Source organism: Syngnathoides biaculeatus, chromosome 20, assembly GCF_019802595.1.
Source record: "Syngnathoides biaculeatus isolate LvHL_M chromosome 20, ASM1980259v1, whole genome shotgun sequence".
In the NCBI taxonomy this organism is placed as follows: domain Eukaryota; kingdom Metazoa; phylum Chordata; class Actinopteri; order Syngnathiformes; family Syngnathidae; genus Syngnathoides; species Syngnathoides biaculeatus.
Genome location: NC_084659.1, coordinates 2,127,127 through 2,141,255, shown reverse-complemented (window position 1 = coordinate 2,141,255; position 14,129 = coordinate 2,127,127).

Here is a 14,129-nt window from a genome sequence, read left to right as displayed (position 1 = left end):
CATGACCACTGATTAGACCCAGTACATATAGGACCCGGGGGACGACAAATACTCCGCTAGATCGTTGCTCTTGATGCCTCGTTCCCGCACTCCTGTTTTCCTGACTTCTGCTCTCCGTGCACCGACCCACGCCTGTCCACTGACCACCCTCGTAAGCCCATCCGTACTGGTACTTCGGATTGTTTGGACTGTCTACCTGATCTCAGACCTCGGACCGAATAAAAGTTTCCTCTGTACTGTCTGCTGTCTCTGGAGTCGTGCATTTGGGTCCACCCTTGAGCCCCGTATCGTGACAGAACGATCTAGCCAGAACATGGACCCAGCCGACTCCGAAGCCATACGCCGTGCGCTGCAAGTGCAGAGCAAACGCCTGGGCGAGCAAGAGGCTGCTCTCCAGGTTATGACTCACCAGATCCAGGAGCTCTGCGCCCAGCTGGAACCGTGGCTAGCCTCTCAAGCTAGCGCGGCCGCTCCTGTGCCTCCCCGTGCCGGCATCACTCCGCTCTCTCGACCAGAGCGGTTCACAGGCGACTCCGGTAACGTCAAGCCCTTCCTGGCGCAGTGCGATCTCCACTTTGAGCTGCAAGCGTCCGCTTTTCCCACGGACCGCTCCTGGATCGCCTTCGTCATTTCCCACATGACGGGGAGGGCGGAGGCATGGCCCACCGCCGAGTGGAGTCGTAACTCGGAGATCTGTCGCTCATGGGCGAGCTTAGTCAGCGCGCTCACCCAGGTGTTCCAGTACGCGGCTCCGGAACGCCAGGCGGCGTCCTCGCTCATGACAATTCGCCAGGGACGTCGCCACGTGTCCGACTACGCCATTGAGTTCCGGATTCGGGCTGCCGAGAGCCGTTGGAATGAGGAGGCCCTCCATGACGCTTTTTACGAGGGACTGTCCCCACAGATCCGTGGCGACCTCGTTGCCATGGATCTTCCGCCTTCGCTAAACTCCTTCATCGCATTGGCCCTCAAGGTGGACCAGCGCATCACCGTGCAGAGGCAGATAGAGGGCCTGAGGGAGGAGGAGAGGGAGAGTCTCAGTCCGGTTGCTTCCCGACCACCCGTGTTGTCGGCTTCATCGGAATCCATGCAAGTGGAGGGGCTTGGCGGCTCAGCGGAGGAGCGCTTACGTCGGCGACGAGAGGGACGCTGTTTCTACTGTGGTCGTTTGGGACACCTAATCGCCCGCTGTCCGACCCCGCCGAAGCGCCCCGACAGTGGGATCTCGACGCCGGTGAGTGTGCGGTATACTGACGCTATGACGGAGCAATCACTGTTGCACCTCACAGTCAGGACAGAGGCTTATTCCTGCGAAGTGACCGTGTTCATTGACTCTGGTTCGGAGGCGAACCTCATACATCCGCGGATAGTCGAAGCGTTGCGGGTGGCAACCTTCCCCACGCAGCGTCCTCGGGTTGCGTACGCCGCCAACGGCAAGTTCCTCTGCCGTGTAACACACCGCACGCAAACTATACGTATGGACTTTCCGGAGGGGCACACAGAGCGTATAAGTTTCCACGTCTTCAATTCGTGGAACTGTGACATAATCTTGGGGAGCCCGTGGTTCAAGAGACACAATCCGCACATTGATTGGGTCACGGGTCGGATTAGGGCTTGGAGTGAGGACTGTCGCAAACAGTGTGGCGTCGCCGGGGAGGATAGAGGGATCCAAGTGGCTGAGCTTAGCACCGCGGCCGAATTAGTCACCGTACCCTCTTGCTATCATGATTTGAGGGAGGATTTTTCGGAGTCTAGAGCACGAGCTCTGCCGCCGCATCGGCCTTACGACTGTGCCATCGAACTCCTCCCGGGTACCTCACCCACCAGAGGGAAACTGTTCTCGTTGACAGGACCGGAGCACCAGGCAATGAGGGAGTACATCGAGAAGTCCCTGGCAACAGGACTTATTCGACCGTCATCCTCACCAGCCGGCGCGGGGTTCTTTTTCATTAAGAAGAAGGATTCCACCTTGCGACCCTGCATCGACTACAGGGGATTGAATGACATCACGGTCAAGAACAGGTATCCCTTGCTCTTGATAGCTACAGCCTTCGAACTCCTTCAAGGAGCCCGGATCTTCACCAAGTTGGACTTGCGCAGCGTGTATCATCTGGTGCGGATTCGGGAGGGTGACGAATGGAAGACTGCTTTCAACACTCCCACGGGGCGTTACGAGTATCTCGTGATGCCCTTCGGACTGACCAACGCCCCGGCTGTGTTTCAAAACTTCATTAAGGACGTCCTTCGGGAGTTTTTGAATAGATCAGTCTTTGTATACCTGGATGACATTCTCATCTTCTCGGCAGATCTAACCTCTCACATTCGACAGGTCAGAGAAGTGCTCCAGCGTCTGCTGCAGCACCAATTGTACGTTAATGTGGACAAGTGTGAGTTCCATCGGGCATCAGTGTCCTTCCTGGGCTTCGTCCTGGCTGAGGGAGAGATACGCATGGACCCCGGGAAGGTCGACGCGGTGCGGCGTTGGCCCACCCCCGCCAACAGGAAGGAAGTACAGAGGTTTTTGGGATTTGCTAATTTTTATAGGAAGTTCATAAGGAACTTCAGTTCCGTGGCCGCTCCTCTGCATGCGCTCACCTCTCCACACATCACTTTCTCGTGGTCCGGGATCTGCCAGGAGGCCTTCAGAAGACTAAAGGCAAGTTTCACTGCTGCGCCCGTTCTAATTGTTCCGGACCCAGATAACCAGTTTCTGGTGGAGGTGGATACATCTAATTCAGGAATCGGAGCAGTCCTGTCTCAGAGGAGTCCCAGAGACGGTCGGATCCACCCGTGCGCGTTCCTGTCTCGGAAGCTGACCCCGGCAGAGAGCAACTACGACATGGGAGATCGGGAACTGCTGGCGGTCAAGAGCGCGTTGGAGGAGTGGCGGCACTGGCTGGAGGGCTCGCAAGTTCCGTTCGTGGTCTTCACGGACCACAAGAACTTGGAGTACCTGAGGACCGCGAAGCGGTTGAACGCCCGTCAGGCCAGGTGGGCCCTATTCTTCACTCGCTTCCATTTTACTCTGTCCTTCCGCCCAGGTTCCAAGAACGGCAAGCCGGATGCACTCTCTCGGATTCACGAGGGGGAGCGCACGGAATCAGAGGTCGCTCCTATTCTGCCAGAGGCGTGCTTCGTGTCCGGTTTCACCTGGGCGGTCGAGTCACGGGTGAAGGAGGCTCTGGGAGAGACACCGCCGCCCGCGGATTGTCCGTCGGGCCGCCTTTTCGTCATCCCATCTCTGCGGGGATGTAAGATAAGCTTAGACATTTCACAGAGGCCTGTGAAATGTATCACCTCATGTGTCATAAATCTCTTTTAATAACTCTGTTACTGTGCAAAGATGCGTGTGTGTACTGTTTGTTTATGGGACGCTTAAGAGCTCAAAGTGACTGCACATTTATGATAGCTGCATTCTTGTGGGTTTTTGTAACAGGAAGAACTGTGTCTAATCAGAGGACATCTGGCCTTGAGAAGATTAACTGTCTCTGCAAAACAACCTTACTTGTCTTGTGAAACCTGCTCTCCCCCACCCTATGTGTGAAACTCAATAAAATGTGTGGTTTTGGGGAGACTCGGAGAGAGTCTTACGGGCGGGCGTGGAGAATATGTTCTTCTCCCCCCAAGCTCTCCCCAAACTGCAGTTTGGTGAAAAACAACTCTGCCTCTGTCTCATCATTTTATCCTGGTGCCGGAGCCTCTGAGTCCACATTGAGCGAGAAGTCCGTGCTTTGGACCTAACATTTTCTCTGCTGCCGAAACCCGGGACCCAACAGCTTGACGCCTGGAACGACGCGGGATCAACGAGACCAAGAACCTGGTACCAGTGTCCTCCACTGAAGGATCGGTCGCATCGCTGATCCAGCGCCGGACCGGACCGTCGGATGACGGGTCCCAACGGACCAGGGCCACGGCACTGAGGTAAGGATAAAACTTATTTGGTCTCATAGGATGGTTATATGGTATAACTTAACATCTAAAAATAAAATAGAGCGGAAATAAACCCAGATTTAACAAGTAGTAAAATTACGTTAAAATAGGAGACTAAAAGTGGTGTGTGAGGACCGCTCCGATACTTCCTGCCTTTTAAAACTTGTCTCTAGGTGAGACACAGACAGAATAGGTTTCTGTAAAGAGTAAAATACGTGTAAGTCTCTAGGTGAGACCAAGCAGAATAGGTTTCTGCATACGCGAAGTTTCTAGGTGAAACTAAAATAGAGTAAAATACGTGTAGGTCTCTAGGTGAGACCAAGCAGAATAGGTTTCTGCATACGCGAAGTTTCTAGGTGAAACTAAAATACAGTAAATGCTCCAGGACGCTGCACAAGTGAGCAAAGGAGGAGGAGGTTCGTGAGCCCCAACCACACCCGTCAAAATTCAGAATTTTCTAAAATAAATCTCGCCTTAGGAGCAACAAAGGACAAAAAAATGGGACAAGCAGAGACAAAAGAGGTGGCTGAACCTCCTGATGTGAAATTTATGCAGAGACATCATCCGGGTAGTTGTGAGTATTTGAGAAAATGAGTCAATAAATATGATTTCCAACCCGATCTTAAAGATCCAGAGGAAATTAGGAGGTTAAAAGCATGCATGAAAACTCGATGGGAAGAGAAGGTGAGAAAGGGAAAGAAGACAGGGAAAGTTGAGATGGAGTTAAGTAAGTTGAAAATTTGGGAAGACCAGTGTGTTAAAAGGCAGAGAGATATAAAAGAACAGAGAAAAAGAGAGAGACAAGAAAGACAAACAGGGGGGGTTGGTTGCCACCCTTGGCATCAAGCCAGATGAAGAAACAACCGCGCCACAGAGAAGATCAGCAACAGGAAACGCACGCCAGCAAGCTGCAAGCGCAAGAGGAAGTGAAACCACCCGAGCAGTGAGCCAGAGCCCAGCAGAAGGCGGGGCTGAAGAGGAAAAAGAAGACTGGGGAGAAGCAACGGATCCTGCAGCCCCTGCATTCTCGCTGATCACCACCAGAGGGGGACGCCGGAGGGCTGATGAGACAAAAGTGAAGATCTACCCCAGCTTATCTGATTGGCAGGAGCAGACCCCAGCAAGGACACAACGCCACCCAGAGGGGCCAAGTGGAACTACAAGTGGAGCTGCAGAGATGTACCCACTGTATGCTGTTGCCAATCCTCATTATGGGATGGATGGAGATAACGAACCCACCATCCTAGTGCCAAGGCCATGGACAGCAACTGAATGTTCTGAAGCCTGTACAGGCCTGGGGGATCCAGAGACAGACCCAGCTTCTTGGTGTTCTAATTTCAGAGAACTAAAAAGCTCTTTTCACTTTAATGGGACTGAAGTGGAGACAGCATTCAAGACAGCGCTGAAACATCGTTGGGGAACAGTGAGAGGAAATTTTAACCCCCGTGGAGGAAACAATGGACCAATCCTACGCCCAGATGACCCCCTCCTGACTACCAGGATGAATGAAGTACTGGAGCGAGTAATGACAGCTTACCAGAAGCCACCAGATTACAGCAAAATCAGACAGTGCCGCCAGAAACCAGAAGAATCAGTCCATGATTTCAAGATCAGACTGGAAGGAATATTCAAAACCAACAGTGGGCTGCCTGAAGATGCTAACGACAATGGTCCCTACCACAGCCAGCTAAGACAATGCCTTATGGACGGTTTCTAACCACACATCAGCGGGTTCATCCAAAAACACTGTGTGACTCACAGAACTTTGAACACCAACCAATTGATGGACTGGGCCAGTCATGCAGAGGAGAACCATAGAAGAAAGAAGGGAATGGACAGCACAACAGCCATGGCAGCGCTGACTGCAGCCATAAGAGGAATGGCGACGTCTACTGAGACACACGAGTCCTCTGAGGTGTACGCTATGCAAAGAGGAGGAGAAAGGAGAGGTCAAAGAAGAGGTCAAGGTCAACAAAAAGGGGGACCAAGCCTGAAGTGCTACAACTGTGGGAAACCAGGACACCTGACTAGAGAATGCAGGAGTCCCAAGAAGTGTTTCAACTGCCAGAAAGAGGGACACATGGCACGTGAATGCCCCCTCCCGGACAGCCGGAAGGGAGGGAGCAACCGAGAACCACCAAGAGACCACCCATTCAATCCACAATATGATCAATGACTATTAGAGGGAGAAGAAGATGAGGGTGATGAGCCAGAAGAACCACCAGACCCGGAGGAAGCATCATCAATCCAAGTTTTTGACCTCTCCATCTTAAATCTGGAAGACCGCTTAAGACCCAAACCATTTTGGTGGCTCAAAGTTGGGCCATTTAAAAAACCAACAAAATTTTTATGTGACACTGGAGCAGACCATTCAGTCCTGATAGATCCAGTTAAGGGAGCAAAAGCTTCCAGAAGACAAATCATAGTGATAGGAGCTGGAGGCCTAGCACAACGCGAACTATGGTCTCACCCGGTGTTGGTAGAGGATGAAGATGGCCAACAAATTGAAACCAAGTTTGTTATGAGCAACGCCTGCCCTGTGAATCTAATGGGCAGAGACCTATTGACAGCACTGAGAATAAACCTGATTGCCACGGAAGATGGGATCAAACCAATCAAAACTATGGAACAGATGGACGCCTGTGTCAGCCAAGGAAACGGACCACCGGATGAATTTTATTCACTGGACCTTGACAACGTTGGTCCAACCTCAGTTGTCCGTGACCTAGAAAGAACTGCAACACAGATGACAGACGAAGAACAATACAGGCTATGCAGTGGTAGCAGAAGAGGCAATACTCAAAGCGGGAAAGCTCCCTGGCAACTGGTCAGCGCAGGCAGCAGAAATCGTGGCACTCACAGAAGCATGCAAACTCTTCCAAGGTCAAGAGGTCACGATATATACGGACAGCCAATATGCCTATTCAACGCTCCACGTCTTTGCTGCACAATGGGCCAGGAGAGGCATGCAAACATCAAGTGGAAAACCAGTCCAGCATGCTGATCTGCTCAAAGCCTTACTCCAAGCAGTTCTACTCCCAAGGAGAATTGCTGTCTATAAGTGCAAAGCCCACACGAAAGCCACAGATCCAGTCTCCCAAGGGAATGCTGAAGCTGACCAAGCAGCAAAACAAGCAGCGATGGGAACCAGCCACACCCATGTTCAAGAAGAAGCAGACAGCACAGATGAAGATAAGTGTGAACGAACGACACATCCTTCGCAGAAGCAAGACATCATCCCTCTCCAAGTTCTGAAGGACATGCAGGACAATGCCCCGCCGAATGAAAAGCAACAGTGGACTGCAGCAGGAGCAAAAATGGACGGCCTGGGCATTTACAGAGTTTTGGACAAACCCTGCCTCCCTCGAACATGACATGACTAACTGCTATGTGTGTGCGCATATGCCAGTGTCAACCACACGCCATGGAGGCTGAGCCCACGCCCTCCACATCAATCTACCTCTGTGTTGCTCAAAGCTCTGCTCCCAATACTTGTCATACTGATCACGTTCTGCTGTTTCTGTATGTGCGTCGTACCACTGGCTCGTCGGTGTGTGGAACGAGCGGTGATAGGCGTGGTCCAGGTTCAGTATCATCAGCTGCAGCAGAAGGATGATGTGCACTTTCCTGATCTTTTCCCTGACCCGGACTATGGTGACGACCCGGTATAAATACTGACTGATTTCGTACTGTCTACGGGTGCGGTACTGAGAACCAAACCCCACCGGTGAGGACATGTGCTAGTAACCTCTGTCCTCCGCTTTCTTTCCCTCTTTATTTAGGTTTACTGTGTTCTCTGCCATTTTTTATTTGATTCCCTTCTCAGCCAGGCCATGAGGCTGTCGCTCCAAGCGGAGGGCAGGGGAGGAATTTTTCCCTATTAAGAGGGTTTTTGCCTCCCCCTGACTGGGTACCTATGTTGTGCATTATTATGATGTTGTGCTCTAAAACCTGTTATAGGACCGAGCTCAATTGATGTTCCAAAAATCCACAACAGGGGGGAAATGTAAGATAAGCTTACACATTTCACAGAGGCCTGTGAAATGTATCACCTCATGTGTCATAAATCTCTTTTAATGACTCTGTTGCTGTTCAGGGATGCGTGTGTGTGCTGTTTGTCTATGGGAAGTTTAAGAGCTCAAGGTGACTGCAAATTTATGATAGCTGCATTCTTGTGGGTTTTTGTAACAGGAAGAACTGTGTCTACTCAGAGGACACCCGGCCTTGAGAAGATTAACTGTCTCTGTAAAACAACTTTACTTGTCTTGTGAAACCTGCTCTCCCCCACCCTGTGTGGAGCTCAATAAAATGTGTGGTTTTGGGGAGACTCGGAGAGAGTCTTACGTGCGGGCTGAAGAATATGTTCTTCTTCCCCCAAGCTCTCCCCAAACTGCAGTTTGGTGAAAAACAACTCTGCCTCTGTCTCATCATTTTATCCTGGTGCCGGAGCCTCTGAGTCCACATTGAGCGAGAAGTCCGTGCTTTGGACCTAACAGCTTCCGTGTCTGAAGGAGCGTCTCCCATAATAGGGGCCACAGCGTGTTTTCAATGGGGAATGTCCGGGGCAATGTCACGGACAGTAGATACAGCGAATATGGCGATCACTTCCGCAACTTTGCGCATGGTTGCCGCGCTCTCCGCTCGTATTCATTTTTTCGTATAGACATTGAAGTGAATAATCTTATATGTATATTTAGTTTCAATATCTATTTTAGAATGTTTATAGGGATGACACTTGACCTTTAACTCTTAACACTACATGAAGGGGACTGCATCTTGCACATCTGTAACTGATCCTTTCTTGTTCTTTATCCTTGTGAAATTGTTTATTCTATGTTTTGAATGCCGTACCAGGACGGCATCGACTACCAAAGACAAATTCCTTGTTTGTTGCTACAGACTTGGTCAATAAAGCCGAAATAAATTTCATTTGTAATGGTGAAAATGGATTTGATGTACAAGCAAATGGAGTCAACCTGGCTGCATTTTATTGAGGATCACACATAGATTTTTACTACCCAAAGTGAGATTCTTTCCAGTGTTTCAATCAATTAAGTCACTTATTTGATATTGACATCACTCAAACATTGGACAAAATGCATGCATGCTCATGAAAATGAAACAAAATGACTAATTCCCTACAAATGCCCCTTTTTCAAACACTAAATCCATCATTAAAAGGCCGTGGCAATGCCGGTGTGGGAAAAGGAATCTACCAATCTCCGAAGTGGCAGTAACTCGGCATATTTTTATGTAGCTGTCAGGTGGAACATTCAAAATTAAAACCTTTCAAGAAATAAAAACAGAAAATACAGCTTGCTTGATTTTTTTAAACAGCTTTCTTCAAGTTGATAGTGTATCTTACATTGATGTCATATATTGTTTCATCACATGAACAAAAGCAAGGACTCCCAAAATTATGTTCCCTCACAAATTTATTGTCCAAAAAAAAAAAAAAAAACAAATTTGTGGATTGGGATGAAAAGGACGTCATCCTAAAAATGACAAACATAGCAGGGTATCACTTCCTTACAAGTCTCACCCAAGAAATGTGTCCCAAAAATGTCAGTCATTACCAAAACATATGCAGAGATTTCTACTTATGGAAGCTTAATAATTTAGTGCATCACCCCTCCCCCCCACCCCAGACAGACTCTTTTTGTCCTTGTATTTTATGCATAATATTACAGAAGTCAGGTGATAAACCTGACGGAGATTTAAGTAAATATGTACTGTTGTAATCTTAGTCTCTAATATGTAAAGTATAAATACTGTTTACATCGTTTATTCATTCTGGTATTCAGACAGTGTGGGTGCGGGGGTTTTTGTCTGTGTGTTGTGGGGATTGGGCAGGCTGCTTCTCAGTTTTTCACACTTCACGGGGGGTTCTGGTGCCCGTTAACTGTGAAAAATGAGGGATTACTGGATTTAGAGGACAATGTTTGACCAAAGTCAGCAGGCAAAAGCTTCTTGTGTGCGTTCTTGTGTCTTTTTAAACCTTCATTCGCAGAGAATGTTTGGCCACATCTGACCAGGAAACAGATTTCTCACCAGTGTGTGTTCTTGTGTGTCTTTTTAAATGTCCCTTCTCAGTGAATCTTTTATCACAAACTGGGCATGAAAAAGGTTTCTCACCAGTGTGTGTTCTTGTGTGTATTTTTAATTTACCCTTCTCAGCAAATCTTTTATCACAAACTTGACATGAAAAAGGTTTCTCACCAGTGTGTGTTCTTGTGTGTCTTTTTAAAGCTCCCTTTCACGTGAATCTTTGGCCACAAACTAAGCAGGAAAAATGTTTCTCACCAGTATGTGTTCTTGTGTGATTTTAAGCTTCCATTCTGACTAAATCTTTGACCACAAACAAAGCAGGAAAAAGTTTTCTCACCAGTGTGTGTTCTTCTGTCTTTTTAAATCTCCCTCCAAGTGAATCTTTCATCACAAACTAACCAGGAAAAAGGTTAGTGTGTGTTCTTGTGTGTCTTTTTAAATCTCCCTTCCAAGTTAATCTTTCATCACAAACTAAGCAGGAAAAAGGTTTCTCACCAATGTGGGTTCTTGTGTGTATTTTTAAGTGTTCCTTTCGAGTGAATCTTTGACCACAAATTGAGCATGCAAAAGGCTTCTCACTTGTGTGTATTTTAATGTGTTGTTTGAAATTCCTCAAAGAAGCAAAGGTTTTCCCACACCGAGAACATTTCCGATATTTGTTGGTCGTGTGACATATGATATCACCTCATGATTGTTCATCATCATCATCATAATCATCATCATCATCGTCTGTTTGTGATCCTCCACAGTGGTCTCCATCACCTGAGCGGTTCCTGTTTGTTCTGAATGTCATATAAGGGTAGCACCGACTGCCAGAAGAAAATTCCTTGTGTGTTTTTAAACACTTGGCCAATAAAGCAGATTCTGGTACTGGAGGCTCCGCCCCTCATCTCTTCTCACTTTGACCTTCATCTCCACTCTTCAAATGGACACCAGTGAGTAGAACCTGGATGATTTCCTCCTGCTGTTCCTCTTTCATGTGTAGGACCTCTTCCTCCTCCTCTTCGATACGCTGAACCTCTTCACCTTCTTCCTCTTTGATGTGACGGGCCACTAACTGCTGCCACTCTGGATGAAGATATTCACTGACATCTGCAAGACAAAGACAAAGTGGTTAAATTAATTTGTTCACAATATTTAACTGCAACTGGATAATGTAGTAGCGAAAATGGGGTGTTACTCTGCGATAATATTGCAATAGATCACCACTGAATGAACTACTTTTGTTGTGATGGAGGACAAACTTTCAGTATGTAAGTTCAGTAAGTCCAAGTTGGCATAGTTTTAGCCACAAGTAAAAAATCCAGAACTGAAATGGGGAAAGAATTTACATGGTCCATAATCCCCTAACAAATTCCCTTAATGTATTTTCAGCCCAATACAATGAAATTGTCATTTACAACAACTTCCACTTCTTCATCTTCTTTCGGCTTGTCCTGTTAGGGGTTGCCACAGTGTGTCATCTTCAATGAATGCATCTTTGTTTGGCACAAGTTTTACACCCTATGCCCCTTCTGAGCAACCCCTCTGCATTTAGCCGGGGAGAGAAACTTACAACGCCTGGTATTCTCAGGTGGCCCACTTGGCTTCTGAGTGAAAAGAGTATCAGATCAAGTGATGAGACTAAAATTTGAAATTGAGGGTGTTATGTATAATGTGGTTAGCGGCTATGCCCCACAGGTAGGATGTGACCTAGAGTTGAAAGAGAAATTCTGGAAGGAACTAGATGAAGTAGTTCTGAGCATCCCAGACAGCGAGAGAGTTGTGATTGGTGCAGATTGTAATGGACATATTGGTAAAGGAAACAGGGGCGATGAAGAACTGATGGGTAAGTACGGCATCCAGGAAAGGAACTCTGAGGGATAGATGGTGGTGGACTTCGCAAAAAGGATGGAGATGGCTGTAGTGAACACTTATTTCCAGAAGAGTGAGGAACATATAGTGACCTACAAGAGCAGAGGTAGAAGCATGCAGGTGGATTATATTTTGTGCAGACGATGTAATCTGAAGGAGGTTACTGACTGTAAAGTAGTGGTAGGGGAGAGTGTAGCTCGAAAGCATAGGATGGTAGTGTGTAGGATGACTCTGGTGGTGGGTAGGAAGATGAAGATGACAAAGGTAGAGCAGAGAACCATGTGGTGGAAGCTGAGAAAGGAAGAATGCTGTGCGGCCTTTCGGAAAGAGGTAAGACAGGCTCTCGATGGACAGCAGAAGCTCTGGGAAGACTGGACAACGACAGCCAAGGTAATCAGAGAGACAGGCAGGAGAGTACTTGGTGTGTCTTTTGGTAGGAAAGGGGAGAATGAGACTTGGTGGTGGAACCCCAAAATACACGGAGTCATACAAGGAAAGAGATTAGCGAAGAAGAAGTGGGATACTGAGAGGACTGAGGAGAGGTGAAAGGAGTACATCGAGATGGGACGTAGGGCAAAGGTGGAGGTGGCAAAGGCTAAACAAGAGGCATATGAAGACATGTACACCAGGTTGGACACGAAAGAAGGAGAAAAGGATCTCTACAGGTTGGCCAGACAGAGGGATAGAGATGGGAAGGATTTGCAGCAGGTAAGGGTTATTAAGGATAGAGATGGAAATGTGTTGACTGGTGCTAGTACTGTGCTAAATAGATGGAAAGAATACTATGAGAAGTTGATGAATGAAGAAAATGAAAGAGAAGGAAGAGTTGAAGAGGCAAGTGTGAAGAACCAGGAAGTGGCAATGATTACTAAGGGGGAAGTCAGAAAGGCACTACAAAGGATTAAAAATGGAAAGGCAGTTGGTCCTGATGACATACCGGTAGAGGTATGGAAGCAATTTGGAGAGATGGCTGTGGAGATTTTGACCAACTTATTCAACAGAATACTAGCGGGCGAAAAGATGCCTGAAGAATGGAGGGAAAGTGTTGTAGTTCCCATTTTTAAGAACAAAGGGGATGTTCAGAGCTGCGGGAACTATAGAGGAATAAAGTTGATGAGGCACACAATGAAGTTATGGGAAAGAGTAGTGGAGGCTAGACTCAGGACAGAAGTAAGTATCTGCGAGCAACAGTATGGTTTCATGCCTAGAAAGAGTACCACAGATGTATTATTTGCCTTGAAGATGCTAGTGGAAAAGTACAGAGAAGGTCAGAAGGAGCTACATTGTGTCTTTGTGGATCTAGAGAAGGCCTATGACAGAGTACCAAGAGAGGAACTGTGGTACTGCATGCGTAAGTCTGGTGTGGCAGAGAAGTATGTTAAAATAGTACAGGACATGTATGATGGCAGCAGAACAATGGTGAGATATGCCTTAGGTGTTACAGAAGAATTTAAGGTGGAGGTGGGACTGCATCAGGGATCAGCTCTGAGCCCCTTCCTGTTTGCAGTGATAATGGATAGGCTGACAGATGAGGTGAGACTGGAATCCCCTTGGGCCATGATGTTCGCAGATGATATTGTGATATGCAGTGAAAGCAGGGAGCATGTAGAGGAACAATTAGAAAGATGGAGACATGCACTGGAAAGGAGAGGAATGAAGATTAGCCGAAGTAAAACAGAATATCTGTGTGAATGAGAAAAGTGGAGGGGGAAGAGTGAGGCTACAGGGAGAAGAGATAGTGAGGGTGGACGACTTCAAATATTTAGGGTCAACAATCCAGAGCAATGGTGAGTGTGGTAAGGAAGTGAAGAAACGGGTCCAAGCAGGTTGGAACAGCTGGCGAAAGGTGTCTGGTGTGTTATGTGACAGAAGAGTCTCTGCTAGGATGAAGGGCAAAGTTTACAAAACAGTGGTGAGGGCGGCCATGATGTACGGATTAGAGACCGTGGCACTGAAGAAACAACAGGAAGCAGAACTGGAGGTGGCAGAAATGAAGATGCTGAGGTTCTCGCTCGGAGTGACCAGATCGGATAGGATTAGAAATGAGCTCATTAGAGGGACACCCAAAGTTGGATGTTTTGGAGACAAGATTCGAGAGAGCGGACTACGATGGTTTGGGCATGTTCAGAGGCGAGAGAGTGAGTATATTGGTAGAAGGATGCTGAGGATGGAGCTCCCAGGCAAAAGAGCGAGAGGAAGACCAAAGAGAAGGTTTATGGATGTGGTGAGGGAAGACATGAGGGCAGTTGGGGTTAGAGAGGAAGATGCAGGAGATAGGCTAAGATGGCAAAAGATGA